Below are 12,439 nucleotides of genomic sequence, written 5' to 3'. Positions count from 1 at the left end.
TTATATCGTGACCGTAGTTCCAGTCAGATTGCTGAGTGTCTGAACTTAATTAAAATGGGGTCAAACTGTAGACAGACGTTTATATTTAGCTTCATTTGGGTGCATGTTACATGCAAGTCATAAAGCAAGTGTTCAGCACTAATATTTTCTCACTGTGCCACCTTTTAGTAGATCTAGGAGGATATGTATACTTGCTGGATATTGTACATGATTAAAATGTTGGGGGGATGGTTTTTTTTTTTATCAAACGCCCCCTTGACCTCATCATGAGCATCCCAACGCCCCCCTTGACTTCATCATAAGCCTGCCATGGTAAGTAAGACCCGCCCCCACTCAGTTGTATTCTTATCAACTCCCCCCCTAGGACTCCCCAACCCCCCCTGGGCCCCCTGGGGGGCTGTAGCGCCCCCGTTGAGAAATACTACCCTATTGGTATGTTCAAGTGCTGTCTCCTGTGCTAGCCTACCATCTCAGCAAATGCTGAAGATTGCCCAAATAATAATAATTACTTACTAGAGCGCTTCTCTGTATTTGCTGTGTTCTCTTCAGTAATGATGGTGTGGTTGTGTGGTCTCCTCTCATTTCTGCCCCGTACCTCTTCATTTAAGCCATTGTGTCACTGCCAAGTGTGTCATTTCAGAAGTCAGTGGGCTTCATGCCCCTGGTAGCCTGTCTAGGAAAATAAGGTCATATGTCTGTTAACCTTGAATCAAGACCACCCTCCTTATCGTTCTTAAAAGAGACTCTCAGAGTCTCTCACAGAGACTCTCATGCACACGGTCAGCAAGCAGGCTTAACAAAGGAAAGGAGCCAAAGTGCAGGGGTTTAAAAAGCAATTGTCTGACCAAAGGTTTTCCTGCTTGGTGAGTAAACTCATCACCAGTTGATAATCTGTGAAGAGACTGCTTTCTATCTTTCACAATTCAGCAGCCCCAGGAGGCTACTGCTGTGTCTGTAGTTTAATATAACTAAGAATTTTGGATGCCATTTTTATTTACTTTTATTTTTGTACATTTGCAGTCTAAATACATTTATAGCGATACTGTAGTAAGAGTTACCAACACGTGTCCTGTATATTGGCATGGAATCATTGCCACTGATAAAGGTCGGGTAGTTTAATTGCAGACATAGCAATTTCAAGTGGTATTAATGACAGCACATGACATGACACAAGATACAAGATGCTTTATTGTCATTTAATCATCCATTTCATTTGCACACTGTGTGACATTTAAAGATTCTGCCCTGGTTGTTTTAAAAATCCTCTGAATCTGAAGACTTCCTTTCTCTTGATAGTAGGGGCTGTAAGCCGAGAAATCGTTACGCGCTGGATAGAAGCATATAATTCGGTACACGTGTTCCTTGACTGATTTGAAGACATCCTAGAAGGGGTGCCCCTTGAAAAAAAAATGTCTACCATGTCATATACAATATGTCATGTTGGTAACGCATTACATTGTTATTACATGACATTATACTTAGCTGACAATGTTAATATAGTCCTCAGAAGAGATGAAGCAAGGGTAGCCTGCTAGACCAGATTGATAAAACTACAAAATGTACATAGTGTGAAAGTATGGGTGAGTCTGTGCTTACGTGCTTGACAGCATGTAACATTGTGAACGATTTGAGAAGATTCTTGGTCTGAATTAAAATGAGCATTGCCAACACTAAAACTATGGTGAGAATAGACTGCTGCTAATGCTCGATTTGAATGGGATAGTGTCAGTGCAAGATGCCCTAGGTAGCAGGTTCCCCATCCTCTAATTTCCATAACAGATATACATATTTTATTTGTATGAGAGAGGGTAAAGGACAGGACCTTTCCATATGTATGAAGAACCCCATAAGATCACCTAATTTTATATTTTTACAAGTGCATATTGTGAGAGCATTTCAGTCATCTTTAGAATGGCATTACAGATTACTCAATATAGGCCTACATGTAGGCCACAGTATGGCTTCAGTTCAAATTAAATGGGAATGATTTCTTAGTGTATGTTGAGAAAGAAGACAGAGATTAAAAAAAAATATTTATTTGTATATATATTTATAATATAATATATATATATATATATATTTGCAGACAAGTCCTCACCTAGTACTTGTGTCAAAAGTTGTATTAGTTAGCTCAGTAATCATTGAGTACTTAAACTGCTATCAAAACTGACAGCTGATGGATTACATGTACTGTAGGTCTTTTGCCACCCTTACCCATAGGAGAAATATCTATATAGAACAACACTTCTCATATGGTATATACTATGAAAGTAAATCATTACCTGGACTAATTTTCTTGATATGCAAGGCACATAAATAGACTGGGCGGAAGAATAGTCGATCATACCCCGCCCCCCCAAACAAAATGCCACACGACTTTTTTTAACCTTCAAGATTTTGAGTGGTAACAGTAACATAACTCATTCCCACTACACCGTTTTGCATAATATTGTACATGTCCTCAGAATGCTCTACATCAGTGGTTCTCAAACCTTTTGTGTGAAGTACCCCCTGAGAAAATATTGAGCTCTCCGAGTACCACCTTGACAACCAACATTAGAATATCGCAGTAAAGGCCTTCCATATTCACTTTTGCCAGTCAGTACAGGAGAGGTTCATAATGGTATTCCAAGTACCACCAGAGATGTCTCAAGTACCACCAGTAGTACGCGTACAGAATGGTGCAGTATAATAAAGCACAGTAGAGTATAGTACAGTACAGTACAGTAGCATACAGTACGGTGCAGTACAGTACAGTAGCATACAGTACGGTGCAGTACAGTAAAGTAAAGTACAGTACAGTACAGTAGCATAAAGTACGGTGGAGTCTAGTTAAGTACAGTACAGTAGCTTACAGTACGGTGCAGTCTAGTACAGTACAGTAGCATACAGTACGGTGCAGTCTAGTACAGTACAGTACAGTACAGTACAGTACAGTACAGTAGCATACTGCACGGTGCAGTAGAGTACAGTACGGTATATCACATTACAGTACAGTACAGTACAGTATAGTAGAGTACAGTACAGTGCAATACAGTAGAGTACAGTATAGTCTTATAGACGTTAGCCCTCCAAAGCCAATAGGATTTCCACATGCTGTTGTTTTAAGTTTTTGAAAGACTATTTTAGTAGCCTATGTGAGAGAGGGAAGGCAGGCAGACATGTTTTAAACAAAGGACCACACCCACAAATAAAAAATAACGAGCAAACAATAAATTAAGTGGTTAGGTAGCCAACATGTCATCTAGATTAAAGCCAAAAGTAGATGGAAAAACAGACATGTTACCATTTTGCTCTTTTAAAACAAAGTATCTGTCAATATACTGTATGTATGGTGTATTGCATATTGATTATTCATAATTTCCTAAGCATAAATGCCCTTATCACTCCATTGTACACTTAGGACTGTGATATACATATCTGAACATTAATCAGCATACATTTGTCATTTGACAGCTGTCACTGACACTTGATATGTACATGTATTATTGACTTGATTGATATGAATATATTTCAGTTGGACTCCTAGGGTTAAATCATTGAGGGGGTCCTAGTAGTTTGTGTGTGTGCGCACATGTGTAAGTGGGATTAAAATTATTGTTTGCCATCTTTATCTGAAGAGCAGACTGAGTGTCTGAACCTGCTAATGCTAGCATGCTAACATTGGGACAGTTATGTGTGGCCCAGTTCAAGGGTTTATCTCTTCTCCCCTAAATTTTCTAACCACAATTTTCTTTTTGGATGTTATAGATATGACCCACTGCAATTTTTTAAAACTCTTAATGAATGCTGGTTCAATACCTAAATGCCCAGAAATGAGCTCTCAATTGTAGAGTGATCTCATTCTGACCATGGTTTTTATGATTTTCCTGTTTTTGAATCTAAATAAGACATATATAACATTGTTTTTATGGTAAGTTTTGCACATATTTTCAAAGTTCAGTTTGTATACATCACACACAAATAGGTAGCCTAGCGCAGCCAGACCCGTACAGCAAAAAGCTGTACCAGGGTCTAGGAGAGCTGGGCAGCAGTGTGGGCGGGATAAACGGTTGCTTCAGCACTCAACGTCACGCAATTGGATGGCAAACAACCAATCCCCACACATTTCTGTGTAACGTCACAGCTGTCTCGTGCACGCGACACGCCCCTTTGTAGTTGAAGCGGCAATTTCGAGCCGTCGTAGCAGTGAATTCGTGTGATGACCACAGCCACAAACAAATTTCCTAATAAATCGTGTTTTCACTTATACAGTTCAAAAATGCATCGTTTTCAACCACATGGCCCTCCTTGATCAATCAGCGAAATGTCGAGCAATTTGGGGCTTGTTAAATGGTTATATTTATGATTGTTGTCAACATGGCATGTTCGGTGTTAGCTAGCTAGCTGTATACCCATAACTAATACATGGCTAGCCGCTAGCTCGGTAGACCAGGTGTCATTCCTATCTATTTAGTAAGCGACTTACAGACTTTCAAAGCTCCCAAATGTCTCGTTTTTAATTACATGGATCTTATTAGAATTTGGGGCAGGCATATAATACAAGGCTGGATACCTAGCTCTGCTATTGACAGGTTAGCTAGCCACTAGCGAGGGCCTCTTTGTAGCTGAAGCGGCAACTTCCAGCCGTCGTAGCAGTGAATTCGTGTGATGACCACAGCCACAAACAAGTTTCCTAATAAATCGTGTTTTCACTTATACAGTTAAAAAATGCCTCGTTTTCAGCCACATGACCCTCCNTGATCAATCAGCAAAATGTCGAGCAATTTGGGGCTTGTTAAATTGTTATATTTATGATTGTTGTCAACATGGCATGTTCGGCGTTAGCTAGCCAGCTGTATACCCATAACTTTCCCGGACTGTCGCTCCCAATGCAGGACGCTCCCCGGTCAGCTCGCTCCCACTAGCCAGACCGATCCCAACGCCATATAACGGAGCTAGTTATCTTTTTGATGTTCGTTTTTTGTTTCTAACCCTAGTTTTTTTCTAAGACTAACCCTAACCTAACATGGATACCTAGGTCTGTGTTGTTGACGACAGGTTAGCTAGCCACTAGCTTGGTAGACTCGGTGTCATTCCCATCTATTTAGTAAGCTACTCAAAGACTTCCAAAGCTCCCAAATGTCTCGTTTTTAATGGCATGTGTCTTGTTAGAAATTGGAGCAGCAATTTCATTCTACACCTACGGTAGTGGTCTGATAATAACGTGTGACTATCTGGTTTTGTAAAATGCTCAACTTAGCTTACCGAGCTAGTTTAAAGCACCGAATGATCAAATGGTAATGTGTTGAGATCTATTTGTGCCCCATAAGTTCATGGTGTATTATTACATCAATCCATGTCAGCCACGAAATGTATTATCATCCAGGCTTTTTAAATTAAGTAAACACTTTCGTGCTGTACGTAGCACGGACAGACACCATGCTTCTTCTTAGAAAGTTTCCTGTTTACTAGGTAGCCCGGCCCCCCTCGCGATTTGATTGGCCCTGTCATCGGATAACTTTCAGCCTCGCAAAACGACCGGGGTCCGCTAGACTGCCCCCGGGAGCAAATTCAATTTGCGGTCGCTAGGGGCGTCTAGATTTCTAGGCTAACAATTAGGTGGATTGGCCCATAACACCATTATGTCCAGGCAGTACAGCATTTTACTACTATTGGCTGGTTTTGGGCAGCCATCTTGGATTTACCCCATAAAAATGACCTTAATGACATTGAAATTTGGGGCACCCCTTCTGAAATGATGGAGAACACCCTAAGGAAGGTCTACACCGATTTTGGTGCTTCTATCCAGCGCGTAACGATTAGGCCCTTTTTGGACGCTAAGAAACCCAGCTATGACAGCTTTTCATGTCTTGGTATTTTTAGTGATTGCAATTCCACGAAAGCCCAGAAGTGACATGGGGGGGGGGGGGTGTATTTACTGGAGACTAACACTCACTAGAGATCTCGAGTTTGTTCTGTGAGATCAAGAGTTTGTTTAGCGAGATCTTGAGTTTCTAACATCTCTGAACATAGGGGCCCGTGAGGAGGCGGATCCCACCAGATGGCCAGTCCAGTCCTGGCTCCGTGCAGTGAGCTCAGCCCAAAAACACACACACACACACTGATGCTCACACACACATACAGTAGCTCATAGTTATCACATACAACATAACTCAAAGTTAAAGTGGTCAAACTCTGCAAACGCAGAACAAAAGACAGTGTGACATCCATACAATTCCATTTTTATGTGACAAATAAAATTGTTTTCTTTTTTAATCTTTATGTTTGTTTATGTAACAGGTTGGACTAGGTCCCCTGTTAGTGTGCATTTTGTAATTGAAAACAGATGCCAGTGTGGGCGAGGGCGGAGCCCCTCCGGTTAGTATAAATTGCCTACTGTGTGGCTAACCTCAATACCGGTTGGCGTTTGGTGGAGCCCTGTATGTGGGGTGTAGTGGATGTTCGTGGCGTTTTGGGTGTTGGACCCATACCAGAGCGCTTGCAGAGCTCAGCTGAAATGCGGGCGCCAGGTTTCCGAACGTAGCCTAACGCCCAGCGTGAAGGTTAGCCCTTCTGCATATGCACCTGGCGATAGCCTACCCAATTATGTTGGTACTGTGGCTAACGTGATGTTGCTTCACTGCAGCATTTGAATGGTGAGAACCCGAAGCAAGGATTCAAGACTGGCTTCAGTGCTTCCACTATTGCAACTTAAGGTAATTTCTCTTACCATGTCCCTCTGTGCCTGTGGCTTTCACGCCACACCTTGCACATTGATACTGGCATTTCCCTGGCATTAACCCAGTCTGTCTTGTGCTTTCTAGGTTGAGCACATATTGTCATTGGGCTGGGATGGGGGGACGCCGCCGTCTTTTCCCGGGGTTTATGTTTGTTATTTTGCTTTTTACCACCACGAGCTCTTTTAGTTGTGGCAGGTTGTTGTTGTTCTCTTCGCAGGTGCGCGAAGCCTTCGTCTTTCAGCCATACGGTCCTTTGGAGAAGGGATGAATGATTGGAGACCGGCCGGTTGAGATTAGTAGTATTATCGTGTAAACTTATTGGTGAGGTGCAGATCCACTTTAACAAGACAGGCGTAGACACCTTTTAAAACCTAATTGAGTAAAAGTTTGAACTCTTGGTAAACACCACTCTGCTACATTTACATGCCCGCAGTTACTTTTGCCAAGACTTTGTTGCTCTTTTTTTAACCAACTTCCTGTTTCCTGTGTTGTGATGCTTTGTTTTTTAATGTGATATGGATCCCCCCGGGTCTGAAATAAATAAAGAATTTAATTGAATTTTTATTAACTTCTAACACAGTGAACTTATCTGATGTCACTATGCTCTCCTGGGCTATTGTTCTCGGACAGACAAATCTGTTTCAATCTCTGAAGAATCTAAAAGTTCTGGGAAGAACGTTTGGGTTCCTGGGTTCTATGAGGAGTCTTTAAAAAAACACCTCTGGGGAGCCTTAAAAAAAACACCTTCCTCTGAAACTTGTAGGTTTCAGGGGGTTCCTCCACTGTGGCAAATTGAAGTTTCTAACACATATTTCCCTCTTAAATTGTTCTACATGGGTGATGATGAAAGTAAGACGACTAAAATTTCTCAATAAAAGTTAACACCTTGATCAGTATTTAGGGCTGGGACTCGATTAAAACATTTAATCGAATTAACCATAGGCTTTGAAATTAATTGATCGAAATTAATCACATTTTATTCGCATATAAATATCTGACTTGAGAACAGTGAATGGATTTTGAATAATGACTGAATGGATTTTTTTTCCAATGTGTTAACTAGACTGCCTGGGCAGTCGCCTTCGACTGCTTAAGGTATATCCCCGAAACGCAACGCTTCCAGTCCCCCATCATTCCTACCACTCCCGTCCACCTTTTCATAAACGTATATGATAAATACAAAATATTAAAGACATATATTTAATATCTATACATACGTAGATCAATGACGTGCATAGGCTTAAAACCAAATGACTATTGTGAAAATGAAGCAAAAAATGGGGCAAATGGTAACACTGTTTTAATGGTTCACTATTCCAGTGTATATACCACATTAGGTACAGTGTAATAACTATTGTAACAATATTTAATACCATGTAATACCAGTGTGACACCATGTACCAATTTTGTACTACATCATGTATTTTTGTGTGGTATTACATGGTATTGCATATTGTTACACTGGTATTACACTAGTATGACATGTTATTAAATATTGTACACTGGTTATTACACTGTACCTGGTATTGCATATTGTTACACTGGTATTACACTAGTATTACATGGTATTAAATATTGTTACACTGTACCTAATATGGTAGATTCACTGAAATGGTGAACTGTTAAAATAAGGTAGTACCGGGCAAATCAATACACCCAGTCAGAAGTTATGGGCCAAATACAAATTCCGCCATTTTGAAACTGTTGACCTCCAAACTCAAATCAGTTCATGAACCTACCCTAGAGCATTAACACACCAAATCTGGGACAAATCCATCCGACTGGTCAGAAGTTATGAGCCAAACAAAAATTCGGCCATCTTGAATGTGTTGGCCTTCTTGAAAGTGTTGACCTCCAAACTCGAATAAGTTCATGAACCTACCCTAGAGCATTAACACACCAAATCTGGGAGAAATCCATCCACCCAGTCAGAAGTTATGGGCCAAACAAAAATTCGGCCATCTTGAATTCAGCCATCTTGAAAGTGTTGACCTCCAAACTCGAATCAGTTCATGAACCTGCCCTAGAGCATTCACCCAAAAAATCTGGGACAAATCCAAACATCCGTTCAAAAGTTATCGCGTTAACACGAAAGACCTTACGCGGCGGCGCACGCAAAACCATTACATCCCAGACGCTCCGCGTTTCGGGGATATAAAAAACCATTACATCCCCGACGCTCCGCGTTTCGGGGATATAATTAACCAAGATCAATAGACCAGTGCAATTTTTTGGGTATAGGTAGAACTTCTGTAAACTATAACATTGTTTTTTTTTTACCACAATGCTTTCAAGTACATTGCGAGCATTGTAAACACTGACAATTACAGAGTATCTCTCTGTTGCTTCAGAGGCTATAACAGACTTTGTGGATTTTATTATGGCTCGGATCTGTTATCACCCTACCTGCCTGGTTATTCCTCAAACTATGTGTAGTGCCATAAAGTGGTAAAGGATATGTGAGATACTAATGATGCGTTGCATGTGCTTTGAGCCCAAGGAAGAAACATTAGCGTTGGCTTACCGAGGCGACGAGTCTGTGGATACGGCTAGCCCCCGCCTTGGCTCTGGTTGCCGGCTAGCCCAAGCTGTGCGTTGTCTAGTCCGTTCAAATGAAGGAGTAGGTCCACTTGTCTTCTTCTTAACTCCCATTCTTCCACCCGCCATTCAAATAAGTTCAAGTCCAACCGTAGTCACGTTGTTGGCGGCAGACTCTCACCCTGCCGCTGCTTACAGTGTGACAATTCTTCCAAACCTGTGCACCTCCACCCCTTATATGGGCGGTCACAACCCGAAACCAATGCAATTCTTCACTTGGGCTGAGTCAGGTGTGTCATTATGATCGTGTAGCGTCTGACCTTTCCCTGACCTCTCCCATCGTAACAATTTACATTACATTGCATTTGGTAGACTCTTTATAACCAAAGCGACTTATAATCGAGGACATAATCATAGCCAACCAACCGTATCTCGGGCCATTCGTGAATTCCTTACGAGAACAAGGCCGACAGGCGGACAACAGATGCGTCCCTCTATGCCAGTTCCAACCTTTCCCCCCCCCAAAACGCCCCGCTGGCCTCCTCCTAACCTGTCAACGCCCACCCCCCTCTGAGGATGTGCTTTTTGTTTATTGGTCATAGCCTATTGCCCATGGAAACTCCAAATAATGTGGCAGGCAGCGAAATGACGAGACAAAGCTTTATATTTTGCAGTTTAGACTATAATAAGGCCATCATGCTTGGATTTGGAAAAGAAGCATCTAATTTCAAATTTCACATACAGTCCCAGGAAAAAGTTTGTACACCCTTGGAAATTTCTTACCTTTCTGTCAAAATTGTTCATAAAACATGGTCTGATCTTCCCGGAAATCACAAGAAGGAACAACCAGAGTCTGCTTTAACTAATTCAACCCAAAGATTTACAAGTTTTCATATTTTCATTGGCCATAAGATGTAAACATTCACAGGACAGCAAGGCATAAGTAAGTACACCCTTGCATTCAATAGGTTTTAACCCCAAGTTAGTCGCAATAACCTCAACCAGATGTTTCCTGTAGTTGCAGATCAGATTAACAAAACAATCTGGATGTATCTGGTCTCCCTCTTCTTTAGAAAACCGCCTCTCGTCAGCAAGGTTTGTGGGATGTCTGGAGTGCATAGCTTTCTTGACTTCATGCCATATAATCTCAATTGTTTTTTGTCAGGGCTTTGACTGGGCTATTCCAGAATGTGTATTTCATTATTATGAAGCTATTCTAAAGTCGATTTGCTTCTAAAGTATGGGTTGTTGTCACATTTCAGCACCCATCCTCTAGTGTGCTTCAACTGTGTGACAGACTACCTCACTTTTTTCTGTGAAATATCTCGCTAAACTTCTGAGTTCATTGTTCCACTGATAATAGCAAACTGTCAAGGGCCTGAGGCAGCAAGGTAGCCGCATATAATGATGCTCCCGCCACCATACTCAAAGGTGGAGATGATGTTTTGGTGAAGGTGTGGTTCTCCAGTTCTCCTCCAAACATGACATTGTGTGTTCCCCTGAACAATTCAACTTTGGTTTCAACGTTGGTCTACAGAATATTTTGCAGTAATTCTATGAAGCATATAAATGCTTTTTCGCAAACCTCAAAGGTGCAGCAATATTTTTTTGGACAGAAACCCCATTAATTTTAGATTGTCAGAATGAATCCCATTTTTAGCTATTCTTGGTTACATCTCCTCTTCTGAGTATGGTGGCGGGAGCATCATTATATGCGGCTACCTTGCTGCCTCAGGCCCTTGTCAGTTTGCTATTATCAGTGGAACAATGAACTCAAGTTTATTGTGATATTTTACAGAAAAAACGTGAGGAAGTCTGTCACACAGTCGAAGCACACAAGAGTATGGCTCCTGAAATGTGACAACAACCCATACTTTAGAAGCAAATCGACTTTAGAATGGCTTCATAATAATGAAATACACATTCTGAAATAGCCCAGTCAAATCCCTGACAAAAAACAATTGAGATTATATGGCATGAAGTCAAGAAAGCTATGCACTCCAGACATCCCACAAACCTTGCTGACGAGAGGCGGTTTTCTAAAGAAGAGGGAGACCAGATACATCCAGATTGTTTTGTTAATCTGATCTGCAACTACAGGAAACATCTGGTTGAGGTTATTGCGACTAACTTGGGGTTAAAACCTACTTAATGCAAGGGTGTACTTACTTATGCCCAGCTCTCCTGTGAATGTTATGGCCTTATGACCAATAAAAATATGATAACATGTAAATGTTTGGGTGGAATTAATTAAAGCAGACTCTGATTGTTCCTTCTTGAGATTTCCGGGAAGATCAGACCATGTTTTATGATCAATTTTGACAGAAATGTAAGAAATTTCAAAGGGTGTACAAACTTTTTCCTGGGACTGTAGATCAAGTGGCTACATTACAAATGACCAGATATTATTAGTACTAGGTTATTTATCAACCTTTAGTAGGCTATCATGCCATTTCAGCGTCATGTGCATGTGGGAAAGAAACTAAACATCGCCAAATAGCCTAATAAATAAATAAAACCGTTTGGGTGAATCATGCGCTATGGGTTCACCCTTTGGATGCATTGTGCGCTTAATTTTCAATGCCAGCTTTTTACCGTCAAGGCACAAAGCAGTGAGCTTCAGTGGCAGAGTTTACCAAATTCTTACGACTGCAAACCAATTACGAAGCAAAAGACGCGTTCTGTCCCGTGCTCTCTCTGAGCGCAAGGGAAAGCACCTGTGGGGCCCATCTGTCTACTAGTTCGAGAACACTGACTACTCACTGAAACGTAGTGGCAGAATGTTTGCAAACTCACGTTTAGAGGAAGAGCTGTAGCGCTGCTGGTCGCCTGTCAACTTATTACGGTTCCATAATATCGCGCTGGGGGTGTGGTCACGCATACTCCCATTAGATTCTCCCCGGGGCTAACTACGCTGCTCAGCCGACTTTCGAGCCTCGCGGCGCGGCCTGTCTCGCAGCTGACACCGGGTAGACCGAGCGAGATAACAAACGGCGAACGGTCGTTTGCACACATTACTCACCCAATATCACAACACAGTGTGTACATGGCTTAAAGGGGTATGTCACTATTTTGGGGCTTAATACAGTTAAAATCGTTGGCTGGGGTTTATAAAGGTGGTAAAGTGTCTTATTTTTCATGTAAGCCGTTGTCTTGCTTTAAGACAGGTTAAAAGAGGG

At 41.5% G+C, this 12,439-nt stretch overlaps 1 protein-coding gene across 5 annotated transcripts in view; it reads left to right on the top strand.

The window, feature by feature from the left end:
- Positions 1 to 682: 682 nt before the first annotated feature.
- LOC134469333 (ankyrin repeat and SOCS box protein 2-like) overlaps positions 683 to 12,439 on the top strand; it is a 34,157-nt gene continuing 22,400 nt past the window's right edge. For 2 of the 5 annotated variants that reach the window (XR_010038967.1, XM_063223525.1), the window contains exons 1-2: positions 684 to 863; positions 6,016 to 6,698. The gene's annotated coding sequence lies outside the window, so the exon portion shown is untranslated. Of the gene's footprint in view, positions 864 to 6,015; positions 6,699 to 12,439 lie in introns of all 5 variants that reach the window. The other 3 variants (XR_010038969.1, XR_010038971.1, XR_010038968.1) reach the window with 3 other exon arrangements.

The sequence above is a fragment of the Engraulis encrasicolus genome, chromosome 18, assembly GCF_034702125.1.
Source record: "Engraulis encrasicolus isolate BLACKSEA-1 chromosome 18, IST_EnEncr_1.0, whole genome shotgun sequence".
In the NCBI taxonomy this organism is placed as follows: domain Eukaryota; kingdom Metazoa; phylum Chordata; class Actinopteri; order Clupeiformes; family Engraulidae; genus Engraulis; species Engraulis encrasicolus.
The sequence above is the reverse complement of the archived record's forward strand: the minus strand, read 5'-3'. Positions and strand labels throughout refer to the sequence as shown.